Genomic DNA, 14,202 nt, shown 5'->3' on the forward strand with positions numbered 1-14,202 from the left:
TTTTCATAGCTATTTGTAAGGCCTCCTCAGACAGCCATTTTGCTTTTCCCATTTCTTTTTCCTGGGGATGGTCTTGATCCCTGTCTCCTGTACAATGTCACAAACCTCTGTCCATAGTTCATCAGGCACTCTATCAGATCTAGTCCCTTAAATCTACTTGTCACTTCCACTGTATAGTCATAAGGGATTTGATTTAGGTCATACCTGAATGGTCTAGTGGTTTTCCCCACTTTCTTCAATTTAAGTCTGAATTTGGCAATAAAGAGTTCATGAGCTGAGCCACAGTCAGCTCCCAGTCTTGTTTTTGCTGACTGTATAGAGCGTCTCCATATTTGACTGCAAAGAATATAATCAATCTGATTTTGGTGTTGGCCATCTCGTGATGTCCATGTGTAGAGTCTTCTCTTGTGTTGTTGGAAGAGGGTGTTTGCTATGACCAGTGCATTCTCTTGACAGAACCCTATTAGCCTTTGCCCTGCTTCATTCTGTACTCCAAGGCCGAATTTGCCTGTTACTCCAGGTGTTTCCTGACTTGCTACTTTTGCATTCCAGTCCCCTATAATGAAAAGGACAACCTTTTGGGGTGTTAGCTCTAAAAGGTCTTGTAGGTCTTCATAGAACCATTCAACTTCAACTTCTTCAGCATTACTGGTCAGGGGATAAACTAGGATTACCATGATACTGAATGGTTTGCCTTGGAAACAAACAGAAATCATTCTGTCGTTTTTGAGATTGCATCCAAGTACTGCATTTCAGACTCTTTTGTTGACGATGATGGCTACTCCATTTCTTCTAAGGGATTCTTGCCCACAGTGGTAGATATAATGGTCATCTGAGTTGAATTCACCCTTTCCAGTCCATTTTAGTTCGCTGATTCCTAGAATGTCTACATTCACTCTTGCTGTCTCCTGTTTGACCGCTTCTAATTTGCCTTGATTCATGGACCTAACATTCCAAGTTCCTATGCAATATTGCTCTTTACAGCATCAGACCTTGCTTCTATCACCAGTCACATCCACAACCGGGTGTTGTTTTTGCTTTGGCACCATCCCTTCATTCTTTTAAGTTATTTCTCCACTGATCTCCATTAGCATATTGGGCACCTACTGACCTGGGGAGTTCATCTTTCAGTGTCCTATCTTTTTGCCTTTTCATACTGTTCATGGGGTTCTCAAGGCAAGAATACTGAAGTGGTTTGCCATGCCCTTCTCCAGTGGACCGCATTCTGTCAGACCTCTCCACCATGACCCGGCCGTCTTGGGTGGCCCCACACGGCATGGCTTAGTTTCACTGAGATAGACAAGGCTGTGGTCGTGTGATCAGACCGGCTAGTTTCCTGTGATTGTGCTTTCAGTCTGTCTGCCCTCTGATGCCCTCTCTCAGCACCTACCATCTTCCTTGGGTTTCTCTTACCTTGGACGTGGGGTATCTCTTCACGGCTGCTCCAGGAAAGCAAAGCCGCTGCTCCTTACCTTGGACGTGGGGTACGTCCTCACGGCCATGGCTCCTGACCTTGGACGTGGGATATCTCCCCTCTGCTGCTCACCACTCCTGCGCCGCTCAACCGCCACACCCTGTGAGGTAGATATTATTATTCCTGACTCAGAGTTTGTGATTACAGTTCCTTCATGATTATGGCCAAGTGTGAACTACTAGCAAGACTCTGTCTTTAGAAACACTGTTACACCCTCTAGGAAGACTCCCTGTAGTGAAAGTCGCTCAGTCGTGTCCTACTCTTTGCGACCCCATGGACTATACAGTCCATGGAATTCTCCAGGCCAGAATACTAGAGTGCATAGCCTTTCCCTTCTCCAGGGGATCTTCCCAACTCTCCTACATTGCAGATGAATTCTTCACCAACTGAGCTATCAGGGAAGCCCAACTAGACTCATGGGTAAAACGTCTGATGGAAATACCCTGAGACCAGAGTACACGGCATATATCTGGGTGGTTCACAGGCTGAAGATGAAGCCCTTCCTATGTGACAGCCCTTCCTATGTGGCAGCTGCTTCTGGAAGACCCTAGCCTCTCTGCATTTGCCTTCTCTGCCCCACCACATCCTGAACCCTTACTAAAGCTTAATGTGAGTACACCTGTGGGGCCTCACGAGCCCTTTCATTATCCAACACCATGCAGCCATGACTCACACTGAAAACTCACCTTTCAGTCAACTCACAAGTGTGGAAACCAACCATGCTCCGTTCTCACACTTGTTGAAAACCAGTTGTCATACTGATTAGGAATTCACCGTTCTACATGTGGTCATGAAACCAACCAGGACGCTGTGGGACTCCTGTACACAAAAGGCTTTCTGTGTCCCTCGTTTTCCTGTTAGCAGGAAATAGTCATGTATGGATGTCAGAATTAGACTATAAAGAAAGCTGAGCACCGAAGAATTGATGCTTTTGAACTGTGGTGTTGGAGAAGACTCTTGAGAGTCCCTTAGACTGCAAGGAGATCCAACCAGTCAATTCTATAGGAAATCAGTCCTGAATGTTCATTGGAAGGAGTGATGCTGAGGCTGAAACCCCAATACTTTGGCCACCTGATGCGAAGAACTGACTCATTGGAAAAGACCCTGATGCTGGGAAAAATTGAAGGCGGGAAGAGAAGGGGACGACAGGGGATGAGATGGTTGGATGGCATCATGGACTCAATGGACATGAGTTTGAGTAAACTCAGGGAGTTGGTGACGTGTTGCGGTCCATGGGGTTGCAAAGAGTCGAACATGACCGAGAGACTAAACTGAACTGAGGCTTCATTCAGCAACCATGGCCTTCCCTGAGTTCCAAAGGGCCAGGTACAAATGACTGCTAATCAGGGAAGGGAGGGGAAGAGGAGACAAGGGCAGAGCAGCCAAGAAACAAGAAACAATAGTGCAGCCTTGGGGCAGGGTATGCAGATGATACCATCCTTATGGCAGAAAGCAAAGAGGAACTGAAGAGCCTCTTGGTGAAAGGGAAAGAGGAGAGTGGAAAAGCTGGCTTAAAACTCAACATTCAAAAAATGAAGATCATGGCATCTGGTCCCATCACTCATGGCAAATAGAAGGGGAAACAATGAAAACAGTGACAGAGTTTATTTTCTCGGGCTCCAAAATCACTGCAGATGGTGACTGCAGCCATGAAATTAAAAGACGCTTGCTGCTTGGAAGAACAGTTATGACCAACCTAAAAAGCATATTAAAAAGCAGAGACATTAGTCATTAATCCCTCTAGTCAAAGCTATGGTCTTTCCAGTAGTCGTGTATGGATGTGAAAGTTGGACCATAAAGAAAGTTGAGTGCCAAAGAATTGATGCTTTTGAACTGTGGTGCTGGAGAAGACTTGAGAGTCCCTTGGACTGCAAGGAGATCCAACCAGTCCATCCTAAAGGAAATCAGTCCTAAATATTCATTGGAAGGACTGATGCTGAAGCTGAAGCTCCAATACTTTGGCCACCTGATGCAAAGAACTGACTCCTTGGAAAAGACCCTGATGCTGAGGAAGATTGAAGGCAGGAAGAGAAGGGGATGACAGAGGATGAGATGGTTGGATGGCATCACCGTCTCAATGGACATGAGTTTGATCAAGCTTCGGAAGTTGGTGATGGGCAGGGAAGCCTGGCATGTTGAAGTCCATGGGGTTGCAAAGAGTCGGACATGACTGAGTGATCACACAACACTATCGCTGAGCTGTTTTGCAGATACTGAAACCCCCATCAGGTGGGAGAAATTCACTGAATGTTGCCCATGAGCACAAAGACCCCAGGCTGGTCAGCATCAGAAGGTTGATGATGCTGACTCCCAGTTACCTCACCACCAACCAATCAGAAGACTGTCTATGAGCTGATCACATCCTCCTCTTTGAACCATCACTATAAAACTCACTAATCCCTCCAGGTCGGGACATATGGTTTTGAGTGCACTTAGCCCTGTGGCTCCTGGCAAAGCAATAAAGCTATTCTTTTCTACTTCACCCAAAACTCTGTCTCCAAGATTCAATGCAGTACCAGGGTACAGAGGCTGGATTTCAGTTACAGTCATATCTTTCAAGGGATGGTTCCCTCCTCATGTTCAAAAGGCAGGTCTTGACCAGGACCAGCTACAGAATTTACAGAGTCCATCGCAAAATAAAAATGGGATCTCGTTATTCAAAAGTTAAGGAAGATTCCAAAATGGTGACAGCACAGCATTAAACCAAGTGCAACACCCTTGTGAACACAGGCTCCTGCACGACTGCACAGGTCACTGGCACCTGAAGTAACCTCTGGTCCTGATCAAACTACAACCAGGGATGCCATTCAATTCCAAGACAGGAGGAGACATCTTTCAGGAAGCTTCTATGAAGCTTTTTTCTCACTACCAAGAGCTATACATGAGGGCAGAGTCCTGCTCTCTTCCCTGCGATCTCTGTGCTGCCTGGCACAGGTGCTTAGACCTCTTCCAGTAGCCTGAGGATGACACTGCCACACCAAAGATGGCAGCAAGCAGAGATGGACAGAACCACGCTCTTCAGTTCAGTTCAGTCGCTCAGTCGTGTCCGACTCTTTGCGACCCCATGGACTTCAACATGCCAGGCTTCCCTGACCATCACCAGCTCCCAGAGCTTGCTCAAACTCATGTCCATCAAGACGGTGATGCTATCCAACCGTCTCATCCTCTGTCACCCCCTTTTCCTCCTGCCTTCAATCTTTCCCAGCATCAGGGTCTTTTCTAATGAGCCAGTTCTTCGCATCAGGTGCCCAAAGTATTGGAACTTCATGAAGCTTCAGTATCAGCCCTTCCAACGAATGTTCAGGACTGATTTCCAATTGACTAGTTGGATCTCCTTGCAGTCCAAGGGACTCTCAAGAGTCTTCTCCAACACCACAGTTCAAAAGCATCAATTCTTCGGCACTCAGCTTTCTTTACGGTCCAAATCTCACACCCATACGTGACTACTGGAAAGACCATAGCTTTGCCTATTGGGACCTTTGTCATTAAAGTAATGTCTCTGCTTTTTTAACATGCTATCTAGGTTGGTCATAACTTTCCTTCCAAAAAGCAAGCATCTTTTAATTTCATGGCTGCAGTCACCATCTGCAGTGATTTTGGAGCCCAAGAAACTAAAGTCTGCCACTGTTTCCATTTTCCCCCCATCTATTTGCCATGAAGAAATGCGACCAGTTGCCATAATCTTAGTATTTTGAATGCTGAGTTTTAAGCCAGCTTTTCCACTCTCCTCTTTCCCTTTCATCAAGAGGCTCTTTGATGGTTCCTCTTCACTTTCTGCCATAAGGATGGTGTCATCTGCATATCTGAGGTTATGGATATTTCTCCTGGCACTCTTGATTCCATACTGTGCTTTACCCAGCCTGGCATTTTGCATGACGTACTCTGCATAGAAGTTAACTAAGTAGGGTGATAATATACAGCTTTGAGGTACTCCTTTCCCAATTTTGAACCAGTTCTGTTGCTTAAAGTCCAGTTCTAACAGTTGCTTCTTGACCTGCATACAGGTTTCTCAAGAAGCAGGTAAGGTGTTATGGTATTCCCATCTGTTGAAGAATTTTCCACAGTTTGTTGTGATCCACACAGTCAAAGGCTTTAGTGTAGTCAATGAAGCAGAAGTAGATGTTTTTCCTAAAGCTTTTCCTAGAGTCAGGGCAATGCTGGATGAAAACACTGATCGTTATCTTAAAACCTGTGACCATCCAACTCCTAGGAATTGATTACAGGGCACAGTGCACCTCAGGGTGAATTCTCCAGCCTTCACCCTTTCTCACTTCTCTGATTTTTCCTCTCAAGTCTCCAGAACCTTGAATTCCTAGGAGAAACATCATTGTGCAGAAGAAATCAACTCTCAGCTTTACGTAAGGAAAGTGAGGTCCCAAAGTCAAGGTTTGGAATTTTATTTTCCCTAACAAAGACAGTTTTTCCCCAAGAGGATTTCTAGTCCTAGTCATTGCAGGAATGTTTCCATCCAGCGTTAACTTATTTGCTAAATAGATAAATGGTCCAAATTTTTCTCTATGAGGTTCCTGAACAAAGTGGAAAGATAAAATCTGGGGGCTATAATCCCCATACGTGTATTCTCAGTACACAAAAGTGAGCAGAATAAAAAATGATGCTTGTTTTCTCTCTCCTGCCTTGACAACTGACAACACATCAACTGGCGGCTACTTTGTCATCTTGGTTTCCAGACTAAAGACAGCAAAGGGCCCAGTCCTCGGCTAATTGAAGTCTGGTGGCTCAGTGGCAAAGAATCTGCCTGCCAATGCAGAAGACATGGGTTCCATTCCTGACCTGGGAAGATCCCCTGGAGAAGGAAATAGCAACCCACTCCAGTATTCTTGCCTGGGAAATCCTATAGACAGAGGAGCCTGGCGGGCTACAGTCCATGGGGTCGCAAAGAGTCAGACACAACTGAGAGACAGAACAACATGTAAGTGAAAACTAAACCTCCATCTTGTTAAGCCACTGAGATTTGGGAGTTATTACCAGAGTGTAAACTAGGTTATCCTAATTGATGCAATAGTCAAATCATCTATGTTTCTCAATATGAGCATCACTTTAAGTGTTCTACAAATGTTAACTAATTCATCTCATTCTCATAAGAAGCATATACTATTATTAATCCTGTAATTTTCCCAGATGAGAAAATTCAGAGATGAAAGACTGGATCAGTAGATAAATGGCAATACTTGGATTTGGGAATTCCACGTCTGCTTTTGCTCTGGCCACCCAGACCACAGCTTTTTCTCTTGAATCCATAAATAACAACTCTACTATTATGGGTGCCTGTTAAGTGCCAGGCTCTCTGCCTTGGGCACTAGGAATACGAGGGTGAATGAAACAACTTATTTTGTAGTGTAGTAGAATGAAAGGACTCAGGTAAAAGAATAAAAAACTAATTCAGTTCATCTATAAAGAATGTAAAACACAGAAGCGATAAGAGGGAAGGTGACAGTCTTGTGAGATGAAATAGTAAGAAACAAGGTAGTTTCTGAGCTGAAATTAAAGAGATGAGAGATCTCCCAGGCCGAGCGAACAAGGCAACGGTCTTGGGAAAGAAGCTGATGCATAGGCAATGCAGAGGGAGGAAATCTGGTGAGAGATGATGTTGGAGCCTGTGTAGAACTTGGAGGCTCCCGCAAGGACTCTGCAGCTGGGGAGTGACTCAACTCCATCTGGTTTGTTTCAGCAGCACTCTTTGACAATGCAGATGGTGAGTGCGAGCTGGAGGGGAGACAAGAGGCGCCCGCAGACTAGGGCTGTCCGCGACGAAGGACCGGCTCATCTTTCAACCCCATGCTATTATCCGTTTTGAAACTCCAAGCGTCTACTGCGCGTGGCTAGAACGCAGCCCGAGCCACGAGCGACCATCCGTCGCGTCGGAGCAGAGCCCACTAAAACTCATTTATCCCGTTTTGCGGATTACGCACTCGGGCGCTGCAGCCCTGTCCGTCGGCTCTAAAAGTTTCAAACGCTCCTCTCGCTTTCGGTACCCTTCCCCTTTTGGGGGACCCGCCCGCCTCTGCACCTTGCTTTGCCTAAGGCGGATCTAGGCCGAGGACACTGGCGACTGGGCCCGGCTCAGTCTTGGAAGCCGGACCTGTTTTGCGGCTGGCACTGTACTTTATGCCAACGACAAGCAAAACACCTGGGACGCGTGTCCTGGTGGAACTTACAGCCCAGAGGAGGCCACGCACACTTACTTGTGAGTCTCACAAAATGGGGTGTATTGGGGGAGTGGAGGGCTCATCAGGAATCCCTTTAACCTCAAGCCTTCTGGATCTTGCAGGGCGACATCTGCATTTGTTCAAATGCAAAAGTTGCATATGTGGCCATCATTGGTTGGGACAGCGCAACGAAGGCCTCGCTAAGGCCCGGCGGCGCCTCGGTGATCTGGCCAGCGCCGCGAGTCCACCAGCCCCCGACCCTCCTGTTCCCGCCACACGAGAGAAACAAAAGCAAAGCAGCACAGAAGGATTTCTCACAGGAGCGTGTCAGAAGGAGGGTCCGGGCGCGGACTGGGGGCTACGGGCTTAGCAGCTCCGACGGCCCGGAGAGCGGGGCCCGCGAGCGCGGGGTAGAGCTCTACAAGCGCCGAACCACCCGGACCGCCGCGCAGCGACGCCACAGGCCGCGGGCGGTACTGCAGCGCGCGGCGCTCGCGGGCGGGGCGGGGAGACGTCCGGGCGGCCTCCTGTGGCTCTAAGGGCCGCGCATGCCCGGTGCGCTGCTCGCGGCTCCCAGCTGGGACCAACCGCGCCGTCCGGCGGCTCCCGGGGCAAGGGGCTCGCGTAGCCGCGCGGAGGCGGCACCCTCCCTGCGAGGCGCATGCGATGGCTGGAACCGGAGCGTGACCCCTGGCGCCCACCTCCGTCCCGCAACCTCCACCAAACGTTGCCCAAGTTGAGAAAAGTCTCAGAGACCGGCAGTAACTTGCCCAAGCCTACACAGCCGGGGCATAAACGAGTAATGGGGTCCAGGATTCCACTCTGCAGCCTCCACTCCCTGTGCCCCGGGACTGGGAGGATAAACTGGATTTCCATGTGAATGCCGTGGTGTCGCAAAGATTCAGATACGACTTAGTGACCGCGCACGCACGCTTGGGCACCTTGGGCGAGGAGGCCTTTGTCCCACTTCACATAGGAGCAAACCCAAACTACGGCTCCAAGTTACTAGGCATTTTTGAAATATTTCAAAATATTCAAAAACAAGCCGCTTCCCGGGGGGTTCTCCAGTTTATGCCCGGGCCTTTAAGTGCCTGGGATTTACGAGTCTTTGTCCTCACCCCTCCTCCCCAAACACTCGCAGGAAGTTCCTGACCTGGCTGTTAGAGACCTGGGCCTTTTCCAGGGCACAGCGGTGTCAGTATTTTCCTCTGAGACCCAGGATCCTCACTGGCAGAATCTGAGTCAAGTGCTCCCTAAGAGAACACGGTTTGTAAGCGCCTAGGATGACCTACGATTTACACTGCGCTTCGTTCTTCCTCTAACACGTCTGTGCCCATCTCAGGATCTCTACCCACGCTTTTCTCTATGAATAAAGCAAGCTCCTTTTCCTCTTCCTGTGCTGGATCCTATTCACGACTTATAGCTCAGCTTCGGAGTCCCCTTCCCTGAGCCTTTGAGATCACTCTTTCTCTCGCTTTGCACTCCCTTCCACATTACCCTACCCAGTTCTATCTTCCCCCAGCTTCTGCGTGGGTGCTCAGTCTCTTCAGTGCTGTCTGACTCTTTGCGACCTTATGGACTGCAGCCCGCCAGGCTCCTCTGTCTATGGGATTCTCCAGGAAAGAATACTGGAGTGGGTTGCCATGCCCTCCTCCAGGGGATCTTCCCCACCCTGGGGTTGAACCCGAGTCTCTTATGTGTCCTGCATCGGCGGGCATGTTTTTTACCACTAGCGCCACCTGGTATGCTCCCCACCCACCCCACTTCTAGCATTGCCTAATAGTAATCATATATTCCATTAACTGTTTAAGATCTACAACTCCCAACAAAATGAATGCTCCCTGAAAGTAGAGCCTTATCTTGTTCCTCTGACCTCAGACCTAGCCTACACCTGCACTAAACAGGCACTCAAGGAATGCTTGTTGAATAGATATATAAGCTCCCAGCCCTTACACGCAATGTCTTGTCTTGTTCACATGTCTTCCCTTCTCTCTCTCATATGTCAGGCAAACCATATATGGGAGCTTGTATTAACTGTAACAAATAGAAATTTATCCTATCAGGGTTCTGGAGGTGAGCAGTCAGCAGAGCCTCGGTCCCTCTGAAATCTATAGGGGAGGACCCCCCCCTTTTTTTCAGCTTCTGATAGCCCTAGGCGTTCCTTGGCTTCTGGCAGCATAACCCCAATCCTGGCTTGTCTTCACCTGGCCCTTTGCTCCCTAGATGTCTGTGTCTTCACAGGATCTTCTCTGAATCTCTTCTCCTCTTCTTTGAAAGACACCAGTCATATTGGACTGCAGCCCTCCTAACGAATGATCTCACCTTAACTACCTCTGTAAAGACCCTATTTCCAAAGAAGTTCGCATTCACAGGAGTGAATTCCCATTCTCATTTACTGGGCTTTACTATCTTTTGAGGGTGCATAACTCAACCTATAACAGAGGTGATCCGTGGAACACTGAAAGCAAACTGGCCAACTAAGCTGACAGGTGGGGAAGAAGACAGGAAGGGCAGCAGTCAAGTATAGGAAATACGCACTAGCTGACCATCCAACATTTCTGCGGGAACTCTCCTTTTGAACTCTCAAAAGACCTCTAGGGGACAACACTTCAACTTTAAGGGTTTCCACAAGAGTGGTTTCTACCCCGGCTTGGCCCCTTTCTAGGTGATAAACACCCAATTTCCAGACCCTCCACAAAGCATTCTATATCACTGTATAATAATTGGGCTCCTGGAAATATAAACCTATCAGGGACTATGCTAAGCCTTGACCTGCTTTCTCTTTTTTAAAGTTGACAATTGCTTGTGACTAGGACCTTTCCTTCACCGAATTTTACAGAAGAAACTGAGGTTCAGCCAGGTTATGGATCAGGCTCAAGGCTGTGTGAATAACCCAACTCTAAATCCAGAGAAACTTCCAGGAAACCCAGAGGTACTCTTTGTCAGTTCCATGTGACTCAAGGGGGCAGAACTGTAACGCATGAGTGTGTGTTACACACAGAAACAATGATTTGGGCTAAATTACAGGAAAAAATTCTCTAACACTTATAATTACCAGGTTTTCCTGATTTGGCTCCTTTTGCCGTCAGAGATTTCCGGGTTATTGCCAGCTTAGACTCTTCAGTGCTCTTCTGAAACCCAGCCTACTCTTCAGGATGACTTTGAGCTATCTGCTCCATTCTCTCTGATACGAACTGGCCATAAATGTGTTTTTCTGAGAAGAAGTTCACTAGCTTCTCAGCCCTAAGAAATAGAGGACCTGGAAGCACCCTTATCAGCAATGACTCTGGCAGCGCAGAACAGGGGTTACATCTGCTGTCAGTGATCCACCTCTGGTTTGCCATTCTCTCTGACAACTCTTGCGATTTCAGTGGTAGGCATTTTTGCCTGCTACTGGTCCTGTCATCCTGAACGGCCACTTCTCCATGTGGAAGAACTGTCCCGGCCCTGCTGGCCAAGGTCCATGCACCTGGCCTCCAACAGGAAGGTGTTGGAAACCAGTCTTGCTCCATCCGGAGACTTGAAATAAACTTTCGGCTGTTTTTCCTGAAGAAACTTCACTTCTGGGTGACACTGCTCCCCCTTCCCAATCTGTTCCTAATTTGGAGAAATTGTCTTTTGTAGAGAGCAACATCAGAGTCAGTGATTAGGAAGACTCTAGCAAAACAGTCCCTCTTCTTTCCTTGGGGAGGTGGGGTTCTATTCGAGGTATAGCTTCCTCGTGGAAGGTCGGAAGTGCATGAGGGAGTAGGTCTCGTCGCACCGCCCCCCCCCCCCAAAACAGTCCTGGAGTGCAACAGGAGAAAACGCTGGCATGGCTAACTCCATCTCCAGGTTCTCCCACAGTCACCGTCCCATCTGACTCTGGAAACAACCTAAATGATAAAAATAAGGCTCTGGGCTTCAGGCCTTAGGAAACATCACTATGAACAAAGCTAGTGGAGGTGATGGAATTCCAGTTGAGCTATTTCAAATCCTGAAAGATGATGCTGTGAAAGTGCTGCACTCAATATGCCAGCAAAATTGGAAAACTCAGCAGTGGCCACAGGACTGGAAATGGTCAGTTTTCATTCCAATCCCAAAGAAAGGCAATGCCGAAGAATGCTCAAACTACTGCACAATTGCACTCATCTCACACGCTAGCAAAGTAATGCTCAAAATTCTCCAAGCCAGGCTTCAGCAATACGTGAACCGTGAACTTCCAGATGTTCAAGCTGGTTTTAGAAAAGGCAGAGGAACCAGAGATCAAATTGCCAACATCCACTGGATCATCAAAAAAGCAAGAGAGTTCCAGAAAAACATCTATTTCTGCTTTATTGACTATGCCAAGGCCTTTGACTGTGGATCACAATAAACTGTGGAAATGCTGAAAGAGATGGAAATAACAGGCCACCTGATCTGCCTCCTGAGAACTCTGTATACAGGTCAGGAAGCAACAATTAGAACTGGACTGGTTCCAAATAGGAAAAGGAGTACTTCAAGGCCGTATTTTGCCACCCTGCTATTTAACTTATATACAGAGTACATCATGAGAAATGCTGGGCTGGATGAAGCACAAGTTGGAATCAAGATTGCCAGGAGAAATATCTAAAACCTCAGATATGCAGGTGACACCACCCTTATGGCAAAAAGTGAAGAAGAACTAAAGAACCTCTTGATGAAAGTGAAAGAGGAGACAGAAAAAGTTGGCTTAAAGCTTAACATTCAGAAAACTAAGATCATGGCATCTGGTCCCATCACTTCATGGCAAATAGATGGAGAAACAGTGGAAACAGTGGCCGACTTTATTTTTTGGGGCTCCAAAATCACTTCAGATGGTGACTGCAGCCATGAAATTAAAAGATGCTTACTCTTTGGAAGGAAGGTTGTGAGCAACCTAGACAGCACATTGAAAAGCAGAGACATACTTTGCCAACAAAGGTCCATCTCATCAAGGCTGTGGTTTTTCCAGTGGTCATGTATGGATGTGAGAGTTGGACTATAAAGAAAGCTGAGTGCTGAAGAATTGATGCTTTTGAACTGTGGTGTTGGAGAAGACTCTTGAGAGTCCCTTGGACTGCAAGGAGATCCAACCCGTCCATCCTAAAGGAGATCAGTCCTGGGTGTTCATTGGAAGGACTGATGTTGAAGCTGAAACTCCAATACTTTGGCCACCTGATGCGAAGAGCTGACTCATTGGAAAAGACCCTGATGCTGGGAAAGATTGAGGGCAGGAGGAGAAGGGGACGACAGAGGATGAGATGGCTGGATGGCATCATCGACTCAATGGACGAGTTTGGGTAAACTCTGGGAGTTGGTGATGGAAAGGGAGGCCTGGCGTGCTGCAGTCCATGGGTTCACAAAGAGTAGGACACGACTGAACGACTAAACTGAAACTGGGCTTCAGGTCTGACGTTCCCCCATCTTTGGAAAAGAAAATATTGAGACTCCGAGAGGTCTAGGGACTTCTTCGCCCACGGTCCCCGGCGAGAAGGCAAAGAAGTTTCCAAAGTCGGGATTCGAACGTGGGTCTTTTAAGGCCAGTTCCTTCAAGGCGGCTTTCAAGAGAGGGAGAGAGAGAATTTGGAAGGCTGAAGACCAGAGCGCCTTTGCTGCTCCTGGACTTGAAGCTCCACGAGGGCAGGGAGCAAAGGCCTTCTTCCTCTAGGCCCACGACCGCTGGGCTTGGGCCAACGATATAGAAGCACGACCGGGTCTGCTTTTGCGGGGAATGGAGGCTCCCGGGGGGCCCAGCATGATAACGCACCGCAGTGGATGTAGATGCTCCCGGGGCGAGCGCTGAGCTCAGGAGCCCCGGGGATGCTCGGCGGGGATCTGAGAGCCGGCGGGGGAGGGCGCAGCCTTAGGGACCTCGGGCGCCGGACGTGCTGCGGCCGGGCCTCCGCGCCGCACTGCGCACGCGCGGCGTCTCCGGGCTCCGCCCCCCGAGTAGGGACCTACAGCGGGCGCGGCGGCGGCGGTGGCGGCGGCCTGGCGCTGGCGGTGTAGACACCTACCCCCACCCCCTCCGCGGGACCCAGACCAGCCGGCCCGGTGAGTGACTGCGCCGGTGGAGGGGTGAGGGTGCCGGGTCCCGCGTGCGCGGGGCGGGCCCAAGGGTGCGGAGAGGGGCTGGGGGCCGCGCGGGGTGCAGGGGCCGGACGAGGCCGTGCCGGGCGCGAGCTGCCGGGGCCGGGAGGTGCGGGGGCTTGGCCCTCGCGTGCCCGGGGCCGCCCGGCCGGGCGTCTGTGGCCGGAGGCCCCGAGGCAGGCGCGAGGCGACCGTTGGCTCGGGCTGGGCGCAGAGGAGGAGGAGGAGGGGGCGGCGGCCTGGACGAGAAAGGTGGAGGGGTGTCCCCCGCCGGGCCGGACCGGGTGTGGGAGGAGGGGCGCGGGGCTGGGATTGGGGGGAAGGAGGCGCGGAGCCAGGGATCGCGGGACCCCGGGGGTGGCGGGGGATCTGCGCGCCCGGCGCCCCCGCGCGCGCCCGCCTTTGTGCCGCTGCGACCCCGCACGCTCGCCCCCGAGAGCGCGCGGGGTCGCGACCCTCGACTGCGGCGGCGGCGGCGGCGGCGGCAGCGTC

At 49.7% G+C, this 14,202-nt stretch overlaps 1 protein-coding gene and 1 long non-coding RNA gene across 3 annotated transcripts in view; one reads left to right on the forward strand and one right to left on the reverse strand.

The window, feature by feature from the left end:
- Positions 1-14,202, reverse strand: part of LOC145505593 (uncharacterized) — a 14,479-nt gene continuing 277 nt past the window's right edge. The window contains exon 2 of the long non-coding RNA XR_014053147.1: positions 1-1,574. This is a non-coding gene — a long non-coding RNA (uncharacterized LOC145505593). The remainder of the gene's footprint in view (positions 1,575-14,202) is intronic.
- ZNF518B (zinc finger protein 518B) overlaps positions 13,574-14,202 on the forward strand; it is a 14,665-nt gene continuing 14,036 nt past the window's right edge. For both annotated transcript variants that reach the window (XM_081487315.1, XM_081487227.1), the window contains exon 1: positions 13,574-13,674. The gene's annotated coding sequence lies outside the window, so the exon portion shown is untranslated. The remainder of the gene's footprint in view (positions 13,675-14,202) is intronic.

The sequence above is a fragment of the Giraffa tippelskirchi genome, chromosome 1 (genome assembly GCF_054371585.1).
Source record: "Giraffa tippelskirchi isolate mGirTip1 chromosome 1, T2T-mGirTip1v1.2.pri, whole genome shotgun sequence".
Lineage (NCBI taxonomy): Eukaryota > Metazoa > Chordata > Mammalia > Artiodactyla > Giraffidae > Giraffa > Giraffa tippelskirchi.